Below are 6,247 nucleotides of genomic sequence, written 5' to 3' on the forward strand. Positions count from 1 at the left end.
TCGGAAGTTTTGAAGCCACTGCTGGTTATCCCCCCACACCATCACCAGCTGGTCCTGCTAGTCAGAACTGGTGTCCAGCCTCCAGACGCATCGCTCCAGTATGGGGTATGGTTTCAAGGGCCTTACTCCCGTACACAGGTAGAAGGTCTCCATGAAGAGCTCAGAGCAGAGCGCCTACTGGATCATGAAGGCAACCTGCACAAAGAGCTGCAGAAACTGTGGCTGGCAGTGTGGGGCCATCACATGCCCAGAGACAGCTCTGGCACCATGGCAAGGAGTATTGTGATGTCCAGAAGCGGGCAGTCGGAGCACGCAGAGGAAATGTTTCTCTGTCCCTCGGAGAGGTAGGCAAGCAAGTAGAAGAACCTGAGAAACAGCTGTCCAGGGTTCCCTTTAAGCACTTGTCTCTCTTTCGATTAAGCTTTTCCAGAAGATCTCTTCATTAGAATCTTATTCCATAAGAAGCTTGCAGTCTACACATAGCCTTAGTCTCTTTACAGGTATCATCTTCTACTGCCCTCCCTGTCCTTGTGTTACAGCCCCACCGCTGTACACTGGGGGCAGATGGCCAGGTGCTGCTTGTGTAAACAGACATGTTTCCCTGAACCCAATTCCCCTGTGGTACACTCCAACTGGAAACATCCTGACTGGCCTGGATATTACAGGACATGTAGGAAAGTCCTATAAGCTCATTCAGTCCATTCTAGTTACTGGGGCTGGATGAGGTGCCCAAGTACAAGGTGTGTCAGATAACAGATGGTGTCAAACTCCCTTCTCCCTCGAACCGTCTCCCTTTGCAGCATCCCTGCTCTTCTCTGGAGGTTGATTAGCACTCTCCATTGCCCCTGATCTTCCTGGCCCCTGCTCTCCAGCAAGCCACTAGACTGTGGCAATGGCTAATTACTCTTTGGGCCAGTCTCAGTGCCCAGGTACCGCAGTGATGGGTGCAGCTCAGGAAGCTCTGTGGGAAAGTTCAGCTACTGGCTGCAGAGTCAGCATCCCACTGCGGCCACGGTCAGAGCTGTTCTAGTGAAAACAGGAGTGTTGGTGACTGTGTCCCAAATCTCCCCTCATTCCTGATCACGGCCCTCTAGAACCTGGCCTGTCACTAGCACCTTGCGAACAGGAGCTGTTAATAGGGAGTTTGGAGAGGGAGTTCTCTAGATAAAGGAGGGAGCTAATCCAGGACCCTTGAGAGAAATGGCTATCTGTAGTATATTTGGGGTTTTCTTGCTGTGTGCTGAGATTGTGTTTGGCTATTTGGTGCTTTTTTCCCCCTCCTTTTTCTCCTTTCTTTTCCCCCCACCTCCACGGAGTGAGTGCTGTGGCTGACAGGTGGAAGCTGTGAGCTTCTAATCAGGATTAGCAATTGAGAAGCCTCTGCACATTGGTTGAGCTTTAATCAGGAGAAGGGGCTATCAGGCAGTCCAGGGCTTTATAAAGGAGTGAGTCAGCGACAAGGGAGCTCATGGACAGGAGCTGTTAACAGGGAGTTTGGAGAGGGAGCTGGGTAGGGGCTGAGATACACTCACTATTCTTTAACATCTTTTCACTACACTCCTGCCCTTCAAGGAGGCATTTAATAACAGCTGAGGAATCTCTCAGAAGGAAGCCAGGTATGGATGGTGATAAGTCTGCTGTTGTTCCCTGCAGAGCATGTGCCATATTTGTCTTCCTCCCAGAAGAAAGAAGGGATTTCATCTGCACTAAATGTAAACTGGTCACCAAATTAGAGGACTTGAGGCCCAAGTATTGACCCTACATTGTATCAGACAGGATGAAGAGCCGATAGAAGGCAGTATTTAATCCTGCAGGCACGGCAGGCTGAAGAGCCAGTCAGGACAGTCCAGGATAAGGAAGAGAACTGACAGCATGTAACCTCTAGAAGGAGAAGAAGGCAAACGCAGGTATCCCCCATTGCTGTAGTAGTAAGTAACCACTATCAGCTCTCTCCATAGGCACTTTGGTGGAGAATGCTTTGGCAGAGACATCACAGGGAAGAAATCAGAATGGAACCCCATCTACTGGAAGGCATGGGATGCATAGTTTTAGGGATAGGGGTTCCATGACTCCCTCTCCCCGCAAAAGAAGAAGACAGGTGGTGGAGGTCGAGGATTCCCTCCTAAGAGGGATTGAGTCATCCATCTGCAGTCCAGACCTGCAATCTCGAGAAGAGTGCTTCTTACTGGGAGCTTGCATTCAGGATGTGACCGACAGTCTTCAGAAAGTGATTAAACCTTCTGATCGCTATCCCTTTCTGCTTCTCCATGTAGGAACTAACAATACAGTCCAGAATGACCTTGAGTGGGTGACAGCAGATTATGTAGCACTGGGAAGAAGAATCAAAGAATTTGAAGTGCAAGTGGTGTTCTCATCCATACTTCTGGATGAAGGAAAAGGTCTGGGTAGGGATCGTCGAATTGAGGAAGTAAATGTGTGGTTGCACAGGTGGTGTCACAGAGAGGGCTTTGGTTTCTTCGACCATGAGACACTGTTCTAGGCACAAGGATTGTTAGGAAGAGATGGGATCCACCTAACCAAGAGAGAAAAGAGCATCTTCACAGGCAGGCTTGCAAACCTAGTGGCTACATCTACATTGGCACCCCTTTCTGGAAAAGGAATGCTAATGAGAAACTTCAGAATTGCAAATGCCACGGGGGATTGAAAGTAGGAATAAGGGATCTTCCGGAAGAGGTTTTACTTTCCGCAAGATTGCGTCTAGACTGGCGCTTTTCTCCGGCAAAACCCCGAGCTGGAAAAAAGCAGCAGCCATGTTCATACAAATGCCGCGGGGGATATTTAAATCCCTCGTGGCATTTGCAATTCTGAAGTTTCTCCTTAGCATCCCTTTTCCGGAAAGGGGTACCAAGGTAGACACAGCCAGCGAGAAGGGCTTTAACCTAGGTTCATTGGTGGATGGTGACCAAAGCCCTGAGGTAAGTGAGGGAGTCAGACACTGGGAAGAATCGCAAAGAAGAACAAGCAACAAAGGAGGACCCTTGATTCGGATAGAGATGGTACAGTGATCAACTGGTTATCTAAGGTGTTTGTACACAAATGAGAGAAGCCTGGGAAACAAACAGGAAGAAATAGAAGCCCTGACTCACTTGAAGAACTATGATTTGACTGGAATAACAGAGACTTGGTGGGATAACTCGCATGACTGGAGCACTGTCATGGAAGAGTATAAGCTATTCAGGAAGAACATGAGGGGGAGAAAAGGAGGAGGAGTTGCACTGAATGTAAGAGAGCATGGCAGGAGACTGGATTTGAAGGCCTTCTGAGGTCTCTTCTATGATTCTATGACCTGGCATAATCCCCAACCCCACCTCTGTCCCGCCTCCAGCTCTGGGCAGGTTTAGATCCCCAGTGGTAAAACATCGTCTGCACCAAGGCTCCCATTGCTGCAACCTCAGCAGAGCTGAAAGGGTAGGAGATTTCCCCAGAGGAATCAGTGCAAACACAGCTCACTAGTTCACCTCCCATTTCTCCCTGCTCCTTCAGCATGGTCCCACCGAACTCCAGCTCTGTCCCTCTCTGTTATAGGGCACTCTGCAAGGCTCTGGCCTGAGCCCTGCCTCTTCCCCCTCCTCTCCATTCCCTAGTTTTTCTCCTTGTCATCATTGCATCACATGTCAGTTCTGTGCCTGGGACTCGCAAATCGACTTCTCCATGCATGGCCCAGGCCCATCCACGCACCACCAGGCATGCACCTCTCAGACATAGTGGCTTGGGCAATTCAGTGCCAGCTTCAGCTCAGCACAGCACAGCCTCCTTAGTGGAACTTTTCCATCCTCTCCATTTCCTCCGTTCTCCACTGTCAGTGACCATGGTGAGGGTCATCTCAGATTCTTGCCTCTCCACCATCTCCACCTCCTGCCTCCTCACTCCTTTAGCCTCCTCATATATCACCTTCTCTTCCTTCTTAGCACAGGTACCATCACACCCTTCCTGCCTGTCTTGGAAGCTGGAGAGAGGAGCTCACAGTGCAGGGGGACCAATTAGGAGAAGGAAACAGAAGGCCAGTTTGTGGGCACATGAATGGAGAGCAACTGTAGCTCCAGTGTCTTTGTAAGTAGCTCTCTGAGTGAACAGCCAGTTTAATTTTGGAAACATGGAATGCACTTCAGGAAACCCACACACTGTAGCTGAGAGTATTGCACCTTTAGCACCAGTGGCAAAAACATGGCACCAGGCCCTGATCCACTCTCTGTTAACTACTACCTCATTCTACAATGAAATTCAGAGTGAGAAGAGCTGAGTCTTATATTTCCCAAGCCCAGGCATGTCACAGACAAGCAGAGCCAGGGTGCGAAAGGAGCCCATGCTGGTCAAGAGATTACAGACTCATTAGGAAAGGCCAAACTTGCAAAATGGCTTTGTTAAATAAGGGGCAGACATCTCTATAAGACATAGACAGTATGTTCTTCCTAGTGATATTGTTATGGTGGGATTATAGCATAATTACAATGTGTTATAACGCAGGATAAATCATATAAGGTATCATTGGAAAAGGTAAGATTTGTTGCGTATGGTGAGATTATCTTGCACCTGTAGAGCATTTCTAAGAACTCCCTAGATAGTCTTGTAAGTAATGGCTGCTCTGACTCTACAAGGCCATGTGACTAGACTAAGTGATACAGGACACCATCTTGGAAGGTCACTATTTTTCCATATACTGGTATGGAAATCCAGCTTTGACATAAAGGATTCTTGCCCTATTCTAAAGCCATATGAGGCAGAGAGTGACAGCACTGGGGTTCTTCATTCCCTTCACAAGACAAAATTCACTCAGCGCATTCTGTGGAACTCCTTGCCAGAGTATGTGGTGAAGACTAGGACTTTAACAGGATTCAAAAAAGAACTAGAGAGATTCATGGAGGTTAGGTCCACCAATGGCTATTAGCCAGGATGGGTAGGAATGGTGTCCCAAGCCTCTGTTTGTCTCTAAATGGATGACAGGGGAGGGGTCACGTGAGGATTACCTATTGTGATCCCTCCTTCTGGGGCATCTGGCATTGGCCACTGTCAGCAGACAGGATACTGTGCTAGATGGGCCTTTAGTCTGCCCTAGTACTGCTGTTCCTAGGTTCTTATGTTCTTAATTTCTTCTGTTCTGGAAACACCCAAGGAACAAAGACAGAATTTGGGGAAGTGCAGGACCCAGGCTAAAGGGATTCCTAACCTGTGTATGGAATATCCATGAATTCTAAGCTATAAAGCATTAGCTGTGCAGCTAATAACCTTAAGGATCGGCAGGTGGTTTCTACCATATCTCAGAGGGAGAAACTGCTAATTTGTATCCAAACTATTTCATATAGCGAGCTTAATTTGTGTTTTTTGTTTATGTGCTAGGAAATCTCTTTGCCCTTGTTTCCTATCCCTTCTAATCACTTGAAATCTCTGCTTGGTTTCCACAAGTGCCCATTTTTCTTTTCACAGTCAGGTAGGGGCAGAACACGTATTAAAGTCATATACTATATAGATTTGACCTGGACTGGATCGTACAGCTCCTGGGTTCCCTGCTGGGAAGAAAGTCTGGGTGTAACTACAGCTGGATGTGTCTTAGCCTGTACAAATAATGGTTGAAGTGCAGGCTGGAGGCTTTAAAGCTTCTCATAGCAGTAGAGTGAGAGGAACCCACCACACTGCTGGTTCAAGCGTCTCAGTTGTATCTCAGTTCCAGGTGGCAGCCTGCGGGGAATCCATGACAGCATATTGAAAACAACCTAGTAGCAAAGCCTGCACGTTCACCCCACCCTGCTACACACATATCTGACAAGTTGTAGGGTCCCCAAGTCCTAGCTATTCCGAAGTGTAAGTATTAGCCAGGAGCTAAGTAGGAGGGACACAGCAACATGCAGCCATGCTCAAAGATGTCAGAGTGGTCTGGGATGGTGTGACGGGGGGACTCACCCCCGCACTCTTGGCCCCCGGAGCCGAGGCCCTGCACCCCGCGTGGCCGATCAGCTGGCGCCGGGAGTCTGGCACGGCGCGGCGCGGTGGCAGAGGAGCCGGGGGAAACCAGCACGGCCGGCGCGCATGCGCAGGGCAGCCGGGGTGATAGCCGGCGGGCACTAGGACCCCAGGGTGGCAGGGCGGCCGACGGAGGGGCGGGCCGGATGCCGAGCGGGGAATTCAAAAGGGAGGCGGGAGGAACAGGCAAGGGGGGAGGACTGGGGAGAGCATGGGGAGTTTCTGTTTTCAGCTTCCTCCGCAGGGCACGCGAGAGACTCCGCAGGAGGCA

Source organism: Pelodiscus sinensis, chromosome Z (assembly GCF_052426305.1).
Source record: "Pelodiscus sinensis isolate ZL-2025 chromosome Z, ASM5242630v1, whole genome shotgun sequence".
Lineage (NCBI taxonomy): Eukaryota > Metazoa > Chordata > Testudines > Trionychidae > Pelodiscus > Pelodiscus sinensis.